This window comes from Sorex araneus, chromosome 2 (genome assembly GCF_027595985.1).
Source record: "Sorex araneus isolate mSorAra2 chromosome 2, mSorAra2.pri, whole genome shotgun sequence".
Lineage (NCBI taxonomy): Eukaryota > Metazoa > Chordata > Mammalia > Eulipotyphla > Soricidae > Sorex > Sorex araneus.
This window is the reverse complement of record NC_073303.1, coordinates 120737239-120757578: the sequence shown is the minus strand read 5'-3', so window position 1 is coordinate 120757578 and position 20340 is coordinate 120737239. Positions and strand designations below refer to the sequence as shown.

The window sequence follows — 20340 nt, the reverse complement described above, 5'->3', positions numbered from 1 at the left end:
TGAATGTTTAACTTCATGGGCCCTGAGATTGGGTCAATGACCATGGCAACTCCAAGAAGAGAAACATAACACTGGGACAACCAGAATGCCAGACTTTAACGCTTCATCACTAGTTCGTGTTGGCACAAATTTTCCTAAATTTTGCCTTATGATTTTCATTATTTATTTGATCCAAACTGACACTAGGCTCTAATCTTGCCATGGGCTTGCCACCCCTTATTTATTCTTCACTTATCAGGGAGCCCAAATATACCTTAATTCTATGATGGCATTTTCCCTAAATAACATCATCACTGATGATTAGAGATATTTATGCCTGACAGAGAAGCTCAAGCCACAAATTTTGTCTATTTGATTTCCTTTGATCCTTGCACAAACCTCAGGAGGCTGATTCCTGCATGTGACTTTCACATGCATCATTGTTGTGGTGACTCTATATCACTCACATCTTTTCACTCATCCTCCAGTGTCTTGAGCCCTGTGATGGAAATACATTAGGGTTTCGAGATCTGATTTGGTTTGCCTTAGATGATAACATTTATTTGTCTCCGATTATGTAATCTTCTTAATGGCAGGGTTTGCTGGATGGTTTAATGGGCTTGATGCTCTTTGTATATAGGTTCTTTTATTTACCAATGCTTTGATCTAGTGTAACTGCTCATTGAGAGGGTTTTCTCACACGTACGCATATCTCTTCCCAAAAATGCTTCAGAAAGGAGAAGGGGTGATCTTTAACAATGGAGGAAAGAAGCAAATACCAGTGAGGGTATTTAATTAATACAGAGCAGATGCTTAATGGGGAACATATTTTAGATGGCAAGCTATTGCCCTTCCAGATACATAAAATTTATCACTGTGGGAGGCAGTCATCTAGCAATGGACTGAGTAGACCTTGTAGAAATAGCAGCAAAAATGAGTGAGAGGCAGAAGGATCCATGGTGAGTGCTTTGCCTTCCCTGTCAGATTGACACTGTTTATTGATGCCTGTTGAGTAGGAGTTAGGGGAAAAACGTGTCCTTCCTTGGGGAACAGTCATGAGGAGGACCATCTCTATCACTGCTCTTCCTGTTTCCTACCCTGTTTTTTAAAAATAAGTGGCCCAGAATAGAATGGGGAGGGTGTCAAGTAGAAAAGGAAGCAACAGCAGATAATCCAAACAGTTTCACACAGAGAGAATAGGCACAGAGCTTATTGGATGTTGTTATGTCAAATGATATTTGTATTTATTGTTTTATTATCAAGTCCAGTTGGGGGCTTTGGAGTGATAGTATAGCAAGTAGGGCATTTTGTTGCACGCAGCCAACCTGGATTGATCTCAGCATCCCTTGCGGCCCCCAAGCACCACCAGAAGTAATTTCTGAGTGCAGAGCGAGGAGTAACTCCCAAGCATCATTGGGTATGGCTCTTCCCTAAAAGAAAAGTCCTCTTGGACAAAATGAAAGAGCAATAATCCCCTGAAAATGAAAACAAAACATGAAAAAAGTATGTATTTATATATGTACGTTTTATACATTTTGATGGTATATTTTGGACTGGAGCCATAGCACAGTGGGTAGGGCGTTTGCCTTGCACTCGGCCGGCACGGGTTCGATTCCTCTGTTCCTCTCAGAGAGCCCAGCAAGCTACCAAGAGTATCTCACCCGCAAGGCAGAGCCTGGCAAGCTATCTGTGGCATATTCGATATACCAAAACAGTAACAAGTCTCAAAATCGAGACGTTATTGGTCCCCACTCGAGCAAATTGATGTGGTCCCCACTCGAGCAAATTGATGAACAACGGATGACAGTGCTACAGTACTATATCTGTACTTTATGTATTCCAATTAAAACACTGCTTACATTATTACATTATGATTATACCTCATTATGGAGGTATAATCCACATATCCAATTAATCATTTTTAAATGGCAGATGTTGTTACTGTTGGTTTTAACATTTTAATATTTTTTATTGAAGTGATATTTATAATACTGTTGTAAGTATCTGGAGTAAGGCTTTCTTCATGGCCAGGTGTACATACCATACCACACCTACAACCAAAGGTCTAGTTTCTATCCACCACCTAGTAAATTCTCATAACACATGTATACAATAAGTGTATGTGTTCATTATAAGTGTATAAATTAGGCAAAAGTGTATTAATAATTTACCCCCAGTTCTAAGTGGTTTAGATCAGAGGAGTTTATTCCTCTTTATATTGATATGATCACATCACAATATTCTATGTTTTAAGGGTGCATCATTAAAAATCATGTCACATAGCCCACCTAAACCCCCTGGGTCTCTCCTGGATTCCGTTTCTTCTCTGGGCCCTCAGCAGTGTACCCTATTCCTGTGATACTGTCTTCCCCATAGCAGAGAGAAAAAAAATCAAAACCCTCCCAAGAGACAGAAGAAATCTATATGTGTCAATTCGCCAAACAGGTCATTGATCAGAGCCAGTCACCTGCTCAGTCCTAATCCTGGCCTTGCAAGGGACAAATATCTTGCCCGCAGCAGCGGTGCTTTTGGGCAGTAGTGCAGGCTGCTACGGTATATGAGGGGACTGTTGGTATATGGTGAACTCATGGTTCTTTTCAAAATGGCATTGCCCCCGAGATGTTTTCTTTTGCCACTATGAGATAATGATAAGAAGAAACATTGCTTTGTGGCTTAAACCAGTTTATTCTCTCTTTCCATCCCCTTCTTCCTCCTCTCATTCTCATCTTTCATTCTGTCCACTGATGGCAGTGCGTCACTGTTCTGTTATTAAAGAGTTTACCCCCAGTCCTTAATCTGGGGACCTGCTCTGTGCACTGGAACCTGATGACTCGTGGATCTCCTTCAAAATCACTATTTCCTGGTGGAAACTGTGTCTTTATAAAACATACTGCTTAAACACTGGAGTGGGTCAATGAGACAATACCACTTTTTTTTTCTTGTGGATGAGACAGAAAAGGGAAGAGTTTGTGAATTGCTCTGGAACTTGAACAACAGGAATGTAGGTGCTGGGGACTGGGCTACATGTATGGTTCTATGGAAGACACAGATTTGTCTTAAGAAAGATGAATAGGATCTGCTTAAAAAACAAGGAAGGGATTTAGATAGATACAGATGGAAAGATGCAGTCACTGATAGGGTGGCTGGAGTTAGGAACATTGTAGGCCTGAAACTGGACTGTAGACAACTTTGTAAATCATGATGTCTAAGGGAAAATGAAATTAAAGAAAATTAAGAAAGGGGCCAGAGATTGTACAGGGGTTAAGGCATTTGTCACACTCATAACTGGCCTTGGTTCCATCACCAGCCCCATATGTGGTCTCCTGGGAATCATATGACGTTCTCGGAGCACCATTGGGAATGGTCCCTGAGCACAGATCCATGAACACAGAAATCCTGGTTTTCTTACATTTATCCCCTTTCTTATATTTTTTAAATTTTTATTAGTGAATCACCGTGGGGTACAGTTACATACTTACAAGCTTTCGTGCTTGTGTTTCAGTCATACAATGATCGAGTACCCATCTCTCTACCAGTGCCCATTCTCCATCACCAATGATCCCAGTATCCTTCCCACCATCTCCACCCCTCCTCCCACCCCACCCCGCCTCTGTGGCAGGGCATTCCCTTTTGTTCTCTCTTTCCTTTTGGGTGTCGTAGTTCACACTAGAGGTATTTGGGCCCTTGATCTCTCCTCATTCTCTAAAATTTATATCGAATCCTAATTTTGTGGCTTACTTGTTCTGAATAGAGTTGACTGCTTACAGTGATCAACCCGAGAGTTCTCTCAATTAATGTCTATTGTAAATTTCCATACTTCTTTTCAGCATGTATATTTTTCCCTGTGAGGTAATGCATTAAGGGAAGCGAATTGAGTCATTTTCAGCATGAAATGTACCATGAATCATTGTTTCCTGTGATGTTCTACAAAAATTCTGTCTAAGGCCTTCTGTGACTCATCTGTGGCAAAAGGACTCCATGGTACAGACCTTTAGCGACAGATCAAAATGTAACCTGGCAATGAAGCTTTGTTGCTTCAGTAACTCTTACATAAAAGTCACTTGTGGAGACAATAAAAAGGAACTTATTACCTTTTATTACCTTTTGAAGAGTTTCATTGATAGGAGTTTGGGAACATTATGTATCAATGCTTTGCTTTCCATTAGGAGGAATAATTTACTGTTCCAGGCTACCTCAGTGGGAAATCTCTTGATTACATTTATTCCTTTTCCTCACCTTTCCCTCTTGATATCTGAGTTAGAGAATGGATAGTTTTGGTTTTAGAATGGCAATATTTCAAAATGACTCCAAACTTCATATTTTTCAATGGGACAAATTTAGGTCCAAAAATATGAAGTGATTAAAAAAAGTAAGTCAGATCAAACCTGGGTTATCTGATCAAGATTCCTGACATTTGGACATAGGTATAAAGTTGCTCCAAATAGGAATAATGAATGTTTCTTGGAGTCAAATGCCTGGAGACACAATGCTTGTTGCTGCTAAGTTTTAAAAGACTGCTTTTAAATTTTGCAGTCTTACAAATTTCTTAAGTTCCAACTTTATATTAGTTCAGCTACACTGATGTATTGATTTTCTCCTTAGAGAGTTGTCATATAATCAAAATTCAAGTGTCTTTTATGTTGACGTTCTTTAACTGAAATTTGTTCAGTTTTTTCTTATTTCTATACTCAGTAAAAAAATAAAAGATAGCTTTGGAAATTTTAGGCACTAAGAGTTCATCCAATTTTGAAATGAGTCTTAGACTTATTGCATTGTAATGCAATTGTATAAAGACGACAGGGTTTGTGTCGTTGTCTTTATACAAACAGGGATTGGGGTACAGATTCTTGTAGACAAAAGGGTTTGTGTTGAGTAAATTGAGGTACAGATTCTTGTAGACAAAGGTTTTGGATTGAATAACTTGGGGTACAGATTCCTGTTGTAATGCTTAACATTTTTTTCACCAACATTTGTCAAATAGCTACATCATTGATTATAAATATTTCCCTAGTTCAGGATGCAATAAGATGAAACAAGCCCATCTTAGAATCTTGGAAATACAGTATCTTTGTAAATTTAGATAAACTAATAATGACCTTTGAACTTTACTTTCATTATCTGTTGAAAAAGAAATATGTTAATTTAGTTGAAGATGTTAAAAGATTTACTTACCAGGATTATTTTATCTTATTTTTTTTAATTTATAGATTGTTCTGAGCGCTATATGAAAGATTACATACAAATGTTAACCTGTATTTTAAAGACTCAGCAAATTCATTGGTGATCAAGGTAATTTATATGTATTTCAAGTAAAAATATTGCCACTTTCAAATCAGAAATTAAATGCTGTCTTGGCTAATCTTTTGTAAGACAACAAAATATCTGTCACATCAGAGAAATAAGAGTAGGTAAAAATAGCTCTCAGTTTTATTAATTTACAGATAATTAGAATAACAAAGAATAACAAAGACATAGACCTGTCCTGCTGAAAATGTGGGAGTTGGACAGACATCAAGACTTAGGAGTTTGGGGGCTGGAACAGTAGCACAGCGGGTTGCCTTGCATACGGCTGACCCGGGTTAGATTCCCAGCATCCCATATGGTCCCCTGAGCACCGCCAAGAGCAATTACTGAGTGCAAAGCCAGGAGTAACCCCTGTGCATCGCCGGGTATGACCCAAAAAGAAAAAAAAAGAAGACTTAGGAGTTTCAGCTCCCAAGTCCAAAACTTGTCCAAGAGACAAGTTTTCCTCTAGTCTCTTGTCTCCTTCTTCTAGATTGTTCCAGAAGTAGTCCTCCATCCAAACAACTTTCTTCTCTTTGAACTTAGCAATTTGTTTTTTCTCCCCATAATACTGAGCATAAAATATTTTAAAATATTTTAAAATAAAAGAGCCTATGTCTTTGGGAAATATAATTTAGGAATTATGAGTTAAGTGTGACAGTAAAGTACAAAGATGGACAAAATGTTGCACATGAATGTTTTGAAGGAAAAAAGGGGAAAACACAGGGAAAATATTGCTGGCATTTCTAAATAAAAATAAAGTAAAGGAAAACGCTATTTTAATTTTCTTTATTGACGTGACTGAAAATAACTTTATTTTTTAATATGTGTATGCCTTATGTTAATATGGAAAGAAATCTATTGTATTTCTACTAAGTTGTGAATTTAGAAGTGTGTACATTTTGCTCCATATAATCATTCAACTAAACCTACATGGATTTGAAAACCTGTATCCAGTGCCGCAGTTGTTATATTTGGCATAGATGATTCACATGCTCAGAAACAAATATTTTTCTAATGAAGTATTATACATATTTTAGGCTAAAATGTGTATAACATAATGTATTATATTATACAAATACAAATGCATACATAAATAATGCAATATATAAATACAAATAAAATTTTTATTTATAAGATAAATATGATTATATGTAAATAAAATATAATTTAATATAAAATAATATACTGTATAATGCATAAGCTTGTTTTAACAGAAATTTGACAAGTAGTTTTAATTTGTATGGTTTGCCTTCTATTGCCTGTTAGACAAATATGCTTGAGTATGTGGTTAACCTTCCAAAATTGTAATATCCCCTAGTGGTTTGACAAGTATGCTTGTCACTTATCTTTGTAAAAACAAATAAATGTAATAGCATTATCTATTGTTCTTTTTGTTATTAACATTGTGAAAATATTTGTAAATGGTAGAATCCAATGCTTTTAACTGCCTCCTTTATTTCATTAAATAAAATCACATTATGATACATTTTAATTACATTTTCAGGAAAATTGACTGAGTGAAGTCTTTGATAGTGATTGAAATCCTGATTACATTGATTATATTTGAGTTGTTTCAAATCATATCTTTTCTAATTTAGCATGTTGTTCTGTTATGGTTTAATCTGTTTCTAGTATCTAAATAGAAACTTAATAGCTCGCCCCCAAACTTAATCTAATACTTACAGTCTGAAATATTTTATGCATTTCTTTAAAAGACAAACAACTGGGCTCTTTCTATTTGATTGTATATCATGTTTATCACTTGGTCAAATATGACATTTCTTGGATGAGTGCTTTGAGTTTGATCTTTCTTGCTGTCTAAAATCTAAGCATATGATTATGCCTAATAAACTGTCAGAATCTACCTGTTAGTTCCCCAAATATGGGGACTTAATCTTGTGCATTTTAATTAGAAGTTTTAACAGTCTGTAACTTTTTAAATCTGTCTAAAGCAGACAGTTTGTTTATATATTTTAATCTAAACCAGCCCTGTCTGAAGAAAGGCAGTGCAGTCCACATACATAATTTTAAAATTCCCAGTAGCAGCATCCAAACTGTAAATCTCAGAAGGTGAAATTACTTTTAGTAATCTGTTTTATTCATCCCATTGTCTCAAAATATACCTTTTAAATTGATAAATAATATAAAATATTAATCTTTAAAAATGTTAGGCTATCTTTGAAATCTACTCTATATTGTATACTCAGTTCAGTTATTGATTAAATGAAAACATTCAACTTCTACTGAGTTGAAAAATTAAAAAAATTCAGTTCTCCACTACATTAACTTTTTTTGAGTGTTTGATTGCCACGTGTGACTAATGGTTACCATATTGGATAACATGTATAAAGCGTTATTGAGGGGCAAAGTCTCTTGGACAGTTCCTGCTTTTAAATGTAGGAAAATTTAGTTTGGCTATTAATTTTAGGTTAATTTTCCCTAGTGATCCCAGTGTAATTCATAGTATTAACAATTGGTGGGGGCTGGAGTGATAGCACAGCGGGTAGGGCGTTTGCCTTGCACGTGGCCGACCCAGGTTCGAATCCCAGCATCCCATATGGTCCCCTGAGCACCGCCAAGGGTGATTCCTGAGTGCATGAGCCAGGAGTGACCCCTCTGCGTTGCTGGGTGTGACCCAAAAAGCAAAAAAAACAAACAAACAGTTGAGTACACTTATACATGGAAGTGTTTTTTTTTTTTTCTGTAATACTGGTTATGATGAAAATATAATTTACATCTGAATTATCTTGTTTTGCACCTTCCTTGCAAAGTTATATACTCTTTCTCAGTAATTTATTTTTAGAATAATTGATATTGTTTAGATAACATGATTATGATAATATTTATGGTATTGAAATGCAAAGTTAGTACAATGCCCCACCACAGAAATATCCAAAACTCCCTACCCTTATCCCCAAATAAAAGAATGAGCCTAGGATTAGAGATATTTTACCTTTGCCTTCTAAGGGAATAAAAGGCTGGAGGCTGGCCCAGTGCTGGAGTGTTTCGTTTGCATGTGGGAGACCTGGATTTCATCCCTAGCACCACATGGTCCCACCTAGCACCAATCAGGGAGTACCCCCCTCACACCCACTGGGTGTTATCCCAAAACTGAAAACCAAAACAAATTTTCAAAATGACAAGAAGAAAGTACCAGTAAGCTCAGGGAAAAGCTATTACAAATTTGCATTCAGTATAGTGAAAGTTGCTACAATATTTTCCATTCACCCATTCCATCTATTAATTGTATTTGAATCCTTTTTTTTCCCCTCTTTTTGGGCATTTGTTTATATTCCCTATTTGGGCTACTGATGTCTCATTTAATACATTATTTTCTGCTGTGATTATTATTTGCGATTTGTCTGTTTTATTTTTTAATCTGCTAATGTACTCCTTGGTTTCTCTCGGCTCAATTATCTATTGTTAATTTTTTTCAATAGGAGCTTCAGCTCCTATTGTAGTGTTGGGAAGTGGGGACAACAGGTCATGCTCTGGAGGTCATCACGACCATGACCAGTGGTTTGTGGGTGAAATGTGGTGCCAGAGATTGAATTTAGGGTCTCAGACATGCTAGGTTTTTGCTCCAGCACTGTATCTATCTATTGCAGAATCTGTGTGTAAGTAGTCATGTGGTCTCCAATTTTCCTTGTCACCATTTATATGATGATGTCAGTCAGATCTTCTCGGTTTTGTTGTTGTTGTTGTTCTTGCCGAACACTCATCTGTGTTAAGGCTTACTTTTGGTCCTGTACTTGTGGTTCTGGGGACCATATGGAGTGCCAGGGATTGAATCCAGGTTGGCTGCATTCAAGGCAAGTACCCTTCCTGCACTGCTCTCTTGTAACTTATAAAGTACTATTTATTTATAAACATTGTGGAATGATAAAATTCTTTAAGTTTTGATTTGGGTTTTGGTTACAAGGGTGTGCTCAGTTGCTAACTTTTATTCAAGCATATATAATAATAAAAGAAAAATGTTTGCCTAAGTGAGAGACATAAAAAGTAACTCAAAGAAGGAGGGAAGTTGAAGGGATTGGGAAATAGGGGATACAGACCATTTTTAAATTGATCAAAATAATAATGTGATTATCAAAATTTTGAAAAGGGAGAAAGATAGCACGAGTCACTGAGAAATCAGCATTTTTCCTCCTCTGAATTGGGAGCCATCAAGTGATGTCAAGTGAGAATTGAGTAGAAGAAGATGTTTCTTGAGAATGGTATTTCAGAGGGAGACTTGGGCATGCTCCAGTTTTGGTTCTCAGCCTAGACTTGTCCGTCAAACGAAGTTATTGCTTTGTGCACAGTGCACTTTGATGGGAATAACATTTTTAAAGATCTTATGATTTCACCATTGCCTTCGGGATAACCTTTTAAAAGCCATTATCTTCACGATCAGCACCACCTACCTTTTCAAGACCCAGCCCTGCCAGCAATTCCTTTCATTCCTCATCTCCCTGTAATCTTTTGGTTACTGGAACATATCTTATTCTGCTTTATTCATTTTGGGGCCATACAGCCAAGTAAGACCAGCTTACTCCTGGCTCTGTGCTCAGGAATCACTCCTAGTAGTGCTCAGGGAACCATACTTCTTGCTGAGGATTCAAACTCAGGTTGACTACATATGAAGCAAGTATCTTTCTTCCAGATCTACCTGCCTTGACTTGTATTTTTGCGCAGACTCTTCCCTTCTGTTCAAGCATTTTGTCCACATTGTTTGTGGCTCAAACTTCACAGGTCTCTGGTTCATCTGTTGTGAGAACCCGTGTCCTGTGTTGTATTCTGAGTTTCTGTGTCTCTTCCATTAGGGTGTAAGCTTCAGAAAGAAAGGGTCCAAGGCCATAGTACAGTGAGTAGGGGGCTTGTCTTGGGTGCAGTCGACCTGGATTTGATCCCCGGCATCCCATGTGGTCTTCTAAGTTTTCCAGGACTGATCCCTGAACACAGAATCAGGAACAAGTCCTGAACTCCTCTGTGTGTGTGGCCCTTAAACAAACAAATAAAAGGGAAAAAAAGGAAAAGAAAAAAGAAAAGAAGAGCTTGAAGAGTGTTTTGAAGATTGAATCCTCAGGAGGCACAGTGTATTTGAAGCAGTTAATTCCAGGGATATAAACACTTTGAATTGTTAAGATATTTATTTGAGTTTAAGAAATTATTTAGTACTTAAAATTAAGTACTTAGTTATTTAAAACATAGCTTCCTGTGTTTTGTAGCTCAGTCTATGGGAGTTCCTGCTAGGTTCATAAGAATTTTGGAGTGATATTCTGAGGATATAAGGACAGTGATGATCCACTTTCTGAAAATGAGTGAGATCTGCTGTAGATCAGTGGATCTATTTGGTCAGATCTAGAAGAATGGTCTTTGCCTTTCCCATGTGTAAACAGCTTGTTCTTAATTAACTTCTTTTTAATTAGACCAGAGTCCAAAAAAGGAAGCTACAAGTAAATATGTATATAGCAGGAAGATTTTACATTAAATCGAATTAGTACCCAATTCTATTTTATGTATCTATGTGTACATTTATTTTTTTGGGGGCCACACTCTGCTCTGCTTAGGGATCACATTGGGTGGTCATTGGGGGATCAAGTGCAGTGCTAGTGTGGAAACCTGGGTCAGCCACATGCAAGGCAAACACCTTAACTCCTGTACTATATGTCTCATTAAAAGCTACTTGATTGCATTTAGAAACTGTATGAATAAATACTATATAGTGCAAAATTTTTTACACATGGTATCCTATATTGTCTATGTTGACTTAAGAAAATAATTATTACCCATATAACAGTTAATTATTGACAAAGAAGAACACACATCTCTCTGAGTTGGGCAAACATTGGTATTTCAGTTGTGATACTCTGAAGTTAGAGACCTCTGACTATGGGAAGTCAGTGTTTGCAAAAAAGGGTCTCATTTTAGAAATTACTCAAATCAGTTACAGTCAATTTTTTGTTTTTGCTATAAAATCTACTCTCATTTGTAAATAAGTTTGTTGTTAGTTCATGCGTATAAAACTACTAATGGAATCTGTCATTTTCTGCAACAAAGTCTTTCTTAAAAATGATTGGTTCTCGGACCAGAGAGATAGGACAGTGGGTAGGCTGTTTGCCTTGCATATGCCCTACCCAGGTTCAATCTTGGGCAACCTCTAGGATTCCCTGTAACCTCCATGAGTGATTCCTGAGCACAGAACCAGGAGTAAACCCTGAGAGTGGCCCCCAAACAAAACAAAACAAAAAACCATTATTGGGTCTGCCATTTAAAAAGTCAGTCTATCTAGAACAGAAAAGTTGTATATCCTCTGGATCTAAAATGGTAAAAAATTAAAATAAGTGTAATTTTACAAAATCTTTAGATTCATTGGAACATTTACTGTTTTCTAAGACTCACAAAAGTTATGTTTCAAATATGCAAGTTAAAGTTTCATAATTAACAAAACATTTTAAAGTTAAACTTTCTATAATAGCCATAGCAAAAATTCCCAGACCTGTACCCACATTTGAAATGATATGCATTGGGCCAGAGATAATACAGCAGTTAAGGTTCCTGACCTGAGGTCCAGACCTTGTACCACATGGTCTTACAAACTTCACCGGTTTTAACCCTGGTGGCCTCTGACCTTTTAGCGGGTGCCCTGGTGGAGCCAGGGTTCCAGCAGTACCACCTCCTGGGACCCTGGCAATGAACTCACTCACTGCTGAGTTGACCAAGTATTACCTGAAGTGAACCCCGAACCTCCAGCCCTTGGCCCTTTTTAGTACCACTTGGGTCGCTCCCTCAAAAAAAAAATCTGGAGCTGAAGCAATAGCAGAGAGGGTAGGGCTTTTGCCTTGCATGTGGCTGACCTGGGTTCAATTCCCAGCATCCCGTATGGTCCCCTGTGCACTGCCAGAAGTAATTCTTGAGTGTAGAGCCAGGAGTGACCCCTGAGCATCGCCAGGTGTGACCCAAAAAGCAAAAAAAAAAGTCTGCGTGCATTATTATATATAATATTTATAGACACTATTTAGTGGCTGTGTATATTATATAATGCAGTGTTTCTGTGAATAAGCTGTTTGTGTATAATAGTTGTGATCTGTAGACCATAAAGTAACTGGAACACTCCAGGATGTGGGAAGTTAACTATACCCTTCCTCTTTTTGTTTTCTAATTAGTCATTTTATTGATTGCTTTTAGGCCCTGTGGTTTACAATGCTGCTAACGGTAGGGTCACATGCAAACAATGTTCTAGAACTACACCCTCCTGCAGAGGGAGTCCCTCTACCATTGTCCCAGTGTCCCCCATGTTTCATCCTCTGCCCCCATGTCACCACCTACCCTGGTAAGTTTCATACTAGAGACCAGTTCTCAGGTTCTGTTGCCTTCCGTATTTGTTCAACCCTGCCTATGTTTTACTGTACATTGCATATGAGAAATCATTCTCCCTGTCCCTCTCCTGACTAACTTTACTCAGCATGAAACTCTCCACATACATCCATCTAGCAAAAAGCTGCATGATTTTTCTCTTTCCTTACAGCTAAGGAATACTCCATTGTCATTATATCCTTTCTTTCTTTTTTTGAGCGTTTTTTTAATTGACTCACCATGAGATACAGTTACAAAGCTTTCATGTTTGAGTTTCAGTCATACAATGATCAAACACTCATCCCTCCACCAGTGCACATTTTCCACTACCAGTGTCCCCCATATCCTCCCCCTACCCCCATCCCAACCCTTGCCCTACCTCTATGGCAGACAATTTCCCCCATACTCTTTCTCTACTTTTGGGCATTATGGTTTGCAATACAAATACTGAGAGGCTATCGTATTTGGTCCTTTATCTACTTTCAGTACACATCTTCCATCTTGAACAATCCTTCCAACTGTCATTGACTTAGTGATCCCCTCTCTATTCCAGCTGCCTTCTCCCACAGCTAATGAGACAGGCTTCCGACTATGGAGCAATATTCCTGGCCCTTGTCTCTAATGTCCTTGCGCATCAATTTCATATTATGTTATTTTATATTCCACAAATGAGTGCAGTCATTCTATGTCTGTAGCTCTCTTTCTGACTCATTTCACTTAGCATGATACTCTCCATGACCATCCACTTAAAAGCAAATTTCATGACTACTTCTTTCCTAACAGCTGTATAGTATTCCATTGTGACCCTTTCTTAATGAACTTAATGAACTACCTTTCTTAATATAGGTCTCATTTGCTAAGCTTTTATATCAACCATTACTGGCTATTCTTCCTGATAAGATGCTTTTTTTGTTTGTTTGCTTTTGGGGACCACACCTGGCAGTGCTCAGGGCTTCTGCCTGACTTTGGAATCACTCCTGTTTGGGGTCAGAGCATCAAACCAAAACTTCATGCAAGGCTGTACTCTCTCACCAGCCCTGGAAGATGCAATTTCTTTTTTTCTATTTTATTCCACTGTGGAGGTATTTTTCTGACATTTCATTAAATGTGAACATCTTAGTTTTCTTTAGGAAATTCAATTGTCTTAGCTCTACTAAGTTTACATTTTAGTTTTTAATCAATATGGATATCTAATTTAAAGGACATGAGTTTATAGGTTTGTAACAAAACATAGATGCATTTTATCCCTCTCCCCCCTTATACATACATTCTTAAACCTCAGGGAACCCCTTCAACATTTTTGGGATGCTTTTCCTCTAGATAAACTTTTGTTTCTAAATACTTATATATTTTCATGATTTTAATTTTCATATTGTCCTCTGATTTGCTGCTCTGGAAGAGGGTAATAACTTTTAAGGCTTGTTTTCCCTTTGTGTTTTTGACTGGTTTTATGAATTTTCAGTGAAATCAATATTTAGTTCTAAAATGATGACTGTGAAAGTAATTATTTGAGTTGATCCTATGCTTATGTTTCTTTAACAATGTTTTGTTTTCCCTGGAGTTTATAATTGACATGCTGTCTCTTTACTCTTTTATTCTGCATGTTCCTTTGGAAATGTAAACCTACCAACAATTTTGTGAAAATGAGCTCTTTTGTCATGCTTTTGCTTCCTCCAGTTTTGTTTTCCTGGAGCCATTCCTTCCACAACTGCGCTGCCACTGAGAATCCTCTCGTTCCAATCTGGATCCACTGCTGTATAATTCTGCTGCTCTTTTCTCACGCATGATTTCCCTTTTCTGAATCCTGAAAATTCCTTTACTTCTTGCATCTTTGAACTCCTCTCCTTTGGTACCATGCAATTCCCCAACCACTTTTGCTGCCCCGCACCCCTAGTTTCCTCTCTCATGTCTCCCAGAACATTCTCCTCTTAGAACTTGATCAGAAGCCTTAGGTACATACAGGTACATTTTTGAGATCCAGCTGTTCTGAAAATGCTTGTAATCAATATTTATATTTGAACGATAGTTTGGGTATAGAAATATAGGCTAGAAATACTTATATACCCAAATTTCAGAAATATTTCTTTGTTTTCTTTTAAAATTCAATGCTGCTGAGAAGTGTGTGGCTCTCCTGCTACTCAATATTTTGGTTTGGGTTTCTCTTCTTGAATAGTGTTCCCATCAATTGGACTTTTTAGAGATTTGTCTTTATCTTCAGTGTTCTGAAATTTGATGCTAATGTTCCTTATATTAGATCATTACTCTTGATTCATCATACGAAATGCTTAGCAGACCCTATCTATCTGGCTGGTAATTTATGTCCTTTGATTCTAATGTGTTACGAGGGTCACATTTTCTTTGATATTTTTGTCTGTTTTACAGTTCTAGAGCTCCCTCTTAGGTGAAAACTATCCTCTGATTTGGTTAACATACATCTTTAATCTCCATCTTTTTTCACCTGTATTCCACTTTATGAGATTTCTTCCACATTTCCCCCCAAGTTCTCCATTCGATGTAGTATTTCTGTTCTTATTTTTAATGTTTGTATACAATATCTTGTCCAGGTTTTTATGTTTGTGTGCATTCTCTGATTCAAGGTTTCTGTTGATGTGTTTGTGTGTGTGTGTGTCTGTGTGTTCTCTGCATTTTTCTTTTCTTATTTTTTTTCTCTCTTGCTTCCTGGATCTCTGCTTTTTTTAAATTTTTTAAAAATTTTATTGAATCACCGAAAGATAGTTACAAGCTTTTATGTTTGGGTTACAATATAACAATGATCAAACACCCATCCCTCCACCAGTGCACATTTCCCACCACCAATATCCAGGGCATATCCCCCCTTTCCCACCCTCACCCTGCCTCTATGGCAGACAATATTCCACATAATTTCTCTCTACTTTTGGGCATTATAGCTTGCAACACAGAGACTGAGAGATCATCATGTTTGGTCTATTATCTACTTTCAGCATGCATCTCCCATCCCAGCTGGTTCCTCCAGCCATCATTTTCTTAGTGATCCCTTCTCTGTTCCATCTGCCTTCTCCCCTCCGCTCATGAAGCAGTCTTCCAGCTATGGGGCAATCCCCCTGGCCCTTGTATCTACGTCCTTGGGTGTCAGCCTCATGTGATGTTATTTTATATTCAACAAATGAGTGCAGTCCCTCTATGTCTGTTCCTCTCTTTCTGACTCATTTCACTTAGCATGATACTCTCCATGTTTATTCATTTATAAGAAAATTTCATGACTTTATCTCTCATAACAGCTGCATAGTATTCCATTGTGTAGATGTACCAAAGTTTCTTCAACTAGTCATCTGTTTTAGGGCACTCAGGTTGTTTCCATAATTTTGGCTATTGTGAACAGTGCTGCAATGAACAAATAGGTACAGATGTCATTTTTACTGTGCTTTTTTGCATCCTCGGGATGTATTTCCAGAAGTGGTATTGTGGGGTCATATGGAAGCTCAATTTCTAGTTTTTGAAGGACTGTCCATATTGTTTTCCAGAAAGACTGGACCAGTCGGAATTCCCACCAACAGTGAAGGAGCGTCTCTTTTTCCCCACATCCATGCCAGCTCTGGTTGCTTTTGTTCTTTTGGATGTGTGCCAGTCTCTGTGGTGTGAGGTGATATCTCATTGTTGTTCTGATTTGCATCTCCCTGATGACTAGCAATGTGGAGCATTTTTTCATGTCCCTTTTGACCAGGCAAATGGAATATTTTAAAGGAAATAGAAGGTAGGGGTCAGGATGTACCTTAGTGGTAGAGCACCTATCTTGTAAGAAGGGGGCTTTGGGTTCCATTTCTGTACCACGTGCCTCCTGAGCACGTATAATGATGATGATGACAGCAACAACAGACAGGAAGGCTGTTTGATTCTTGGCATTTGGGGTTGAGACTATTAAATGTTTCACTTCAATACATTGTCTTGGGCTCATTTTATATTCAGTACTTGATTTGATGTTCCCAGTTTATATACCAAACTATCCATCTTTATATGTTGTCTTGTGCTTGTCATTTTGCTCAGAATATTCTGAATGCCTTCCCAGGGGTTCTACCACATTCTGGGAACAAAGTTGGGAAGCTGGATGGAGTGAGTGCTGTGTCTGTCAGGGGCAGGGGCTTTAAGGACCTGGATGTTCCCTGCACCTTTACCTATGCCCATTCCCTTTGTCACACCCTTACCCTTGCCGCTCCCTGTGCTCACAATCCTTGGGTTCAACATTTCATCTGATTGAACCAATTTCTCTGCCTGGCTGGAGGATGTGGCATCACGGGTTGCTCAGGGTGGCGGGTTGTATCCGAAAACTTCTCAGCTTCTCACTTACCGACACCCTGGGTGTTATCCCCACCTTGGCACTGCCTTTAGAGGCACAGGATGACCCCTATTCCTGCTTTTTAAAACATTTCTCAGGTACCAGAGTGATAGTACAGCAGGTAGGACATTTACCTTGCAGGCAACTGACCTGAGTTGGATCCCGGGTACCCCTTCCAGTTCCCTGAGCCAGCCAGGAGTGATCTGAGTGCAGAGCCAAGAGTAACTTCTGGGCATGACTGGGTGTGACTCAAAAACAAAACAGAAAAACAAAACCAAAACCAAAATAAGAACCACATCTCTTATGGGGCTGGAATGATAATACAGTGGGTAGGGCGTTTGTCTTCCATGTGGCTGACCTGGGTTCAATCACAGGGTCCTTTGAACCAACCAGGCCTGATCCCTGAATGCAGAGCCAGGAGAAACCCCTGAATGTGGCTCTAAACACAACAGCAATTTTTTTCCCCCTCAACTAAATTTGCTTGCTTCTTGGCATTTTTTCCTCCCTTTCTTGGCATTGAACTTAGCTTTCTCTGTTCTGCTAAGTCAATTATCCCTCCCCATTTTATTTTCCTGCTTGCCTTCAGTCTATACGGCCTCTTTCTTCTCTCTGCAGTTGTCTTCCTTCCAATTTCTGTTTTCCTGGGCTAATGTCATTTTAACCTTCTTCGTATCACTTGATGTGTAGTTCTGTTGGGAAGGAGAGTTTAACATGCTAACTGGGAGTCTTAAAGATTTTTAGAGGTTTCCAAGATTGAATTGTAGATCATTTTTCTATGTTTCTTATGGAATCTGGTTTGGATATATAGTTCTTGCTCTATGCTCTTTTCCATGGCAGTGTTACCAATCTTAATGTTATTAAAGTACTGTGAGTTATTACATCAAAGAATCAAACTCAAACTTCTCTCAGTCCAGGGTGAACTTCTGTTTTATTGGAGCATGATTTGTCATGAGATGCTGAGCAAAGACATTGAAAACTATTTAGAATAGTGGCAGACACCTCTGCCAAGGAGACCCTCAGAGCAGGTACTCTTGTCTTATCTTAGGGTCCTTCCTGTAACAGGGGAAAGCATTCCAAACAGAAAGCATTATTGCAGAGAGCTACATGGGAGATGCCTTCTCAAGGCAATGTACGTAAGCTCATTCATCTGGTATTGAGTAAGGGCTTCTGTGATCCAAGCTCTTCTAGGCATTGGGTTATAATTTAAATAAAAGCACATAACCTTATGGAATGGAATCAGCATGCTATTTGTACCTCAGTTGCGATGAACCCTCAACTTTTGAGAAAGATGCCCATTATATTTTTAAGACTGTGCTCAAAGCCTACGCCTTGGCATATGCTTTACTTATAAAATAGATATGTAATATCAAGTCAAGAGCTGCAATAAGGAGTTGTAGATGGAAACAAATGTGGGTATCTTTAACTAAGTTTCAGTAAAGAAATTCCCACTTTACTCGTGATCCAATACAACTGATGACCTCCCCATGGAATAACTCAAGGCTCCATTCAGTATTTTTCATATCACTCAGTTCCATGGGTCAAAGCTTTGGAAGTAGTTTCTTTGGTGCCTCCATTGGAAGTGTCTTGAGAACCGGACTCTGTCAGACATGGATGTGGTCATCAGAGGGCTTGCTTGACTTGGCTCGATGGTCCCCAATGTTCTGTTCACACAATGCGCTTTGTTGGTGAGAAGTCTTGAGGCCTGTTCCCATCCAGGCCTCTCTGTGCCTCTCCATATCTGAGTGCTCTCACTATGTGGCAACTGGCTCTGCCTGTCTGAGCCTCCTGTGGAGGCAGACTAGAGCCCATGTGTCATCTCTGGAGGTGGGTTAGAGGAGGCAGGAATTACTGTGGGTCAGACAGTGCACGGCTGTCACTCTAGGCTTTTCTGCAGACTTTCTCTCTGCCTGGATGCTCTCTTTCTTCATGGATGAAGGCAGAATCTCAGAGTTGGCTTATAGCCAGCTAAAATGTATTTCTCACGGTTCTGGGGACTGGGGAGTCTACATTGTCAGCAGATTTGATGTCTGTCCAGAGACAGCTGGGTGATTCATTGAACTGATCTCACATGGTGAGCGCCGGGAGAGTCCTAATGTTACTGATCCCGTTAACTGAGACCTTAGTACTGACTGACTACCCCAGGCCCCACCCCCAGATCCCAGCACACTGGAAATTGGCTTTCAAATAGGACCTTTTTTTTTTTTCTTTTTGAGTCACACCGGGCAATGTACAGGGGTTACCTCCTGGCTTTGCACTCAAGAATTACTCCTGGCAGTGCTCCGGGGACCATATGGGATGCTGGGAATCAAACCTGGGTTGGCCACGTGCTAGACAAATTCCCTACCCACTGTTCTATCGCTCCAGCCCTCAAATAGGACTTTTAAGTGGACAGAGATACTCAGCTTTTGGTATCCTCAAACTTGTGTGATTAAGATTGCTGTATTCAGATGAACTCAATCTTCCGGTGTTACATATGGAAAAAAATATTTAAAAACTATGTATCATAAAAGCTCATTGTAAAGCTTAATTTAACTAAGCCACCTACATGTTATGTAATGTAATGTCATGTGTTAGCTAATGACAACTCTATACATAGGCTGAACTTGGCGGCGGAGTAGAGAGATAGTCCAGCAGTTAAGACACTTGCATTGAATACGGTTATCTTAGTTTGGTTCCCCAGCACCATGTACAGTCACCAGGTACCACTAGGAGTGACCTGTGAGCACTGAGTTGGGAGTAGCTCCAGAACACAGGAAAGGGCCCAAAAATAAAGTGAAAAAGTGGTCATTAGAAGCATGTCAGAGAGCATCCAGCCAATTGAAATTGAGGAGGTCTCAATTCCACTTTTCTTCAGGATACATTTGTATTGTTTTATCCTGATGTTGCCACTTATCATGATGCTGAACTAGCATTATGAGAAAGGAAGTATTGGCCTCTACCTTTCGGAGAAATGGTTGCTGTTAGTCAAGATTGGTGAAGAGATGCCATTCCTTTGCTAACTGTTGTTGGAGCAACAGCTTCATTCTTGGAATTTTTAAATCCCCTAAGTACATATTTTTAAGAAATAGTTGTGATTTTTATTTTAAATACACTAGAAAACCATAATTAGAATACAGTATTTTCTCCCTTGCAGTAGTTTTAAAAACATGCAAATGAGACATGCTTGTTTGCCATGGTCCTTTGGTTTTCATTTGGGTGTTTTGAATTTAATGAGATTTTCCTAAATTGGTGCCCATGATCTGACACCATGTTTTACTGTGGAATATTTTTTCCTTTTAATAAGAACAGTTATCAATTGCAAAAAACATGTCACTATTTAGGGATAAGGAAAAATTCCCTAGTGCAATGGAGATTTTTTTCCCTTTCTCTTGCTAGTACAAAATTAATTCTTTCAACCATATCAGAGCCCAGAGATATATTATTCC

At 38.6% G+C, this 20340-nt stretch overlaps 1 protein-coding gene across 3 annotated transcripts in view; it reads left to right on the top strand.

Moving 5' to 3' along the window:
- OXR1 (oxidation resistance 1) overlaps window positions 1–20340 on the top strand; it is a 431839-nt gene that overhangs the window by 24912 nt on the left and 386587 nt on the right. The gene's annotated exons all lie outside the window — the stretch shown is intronic.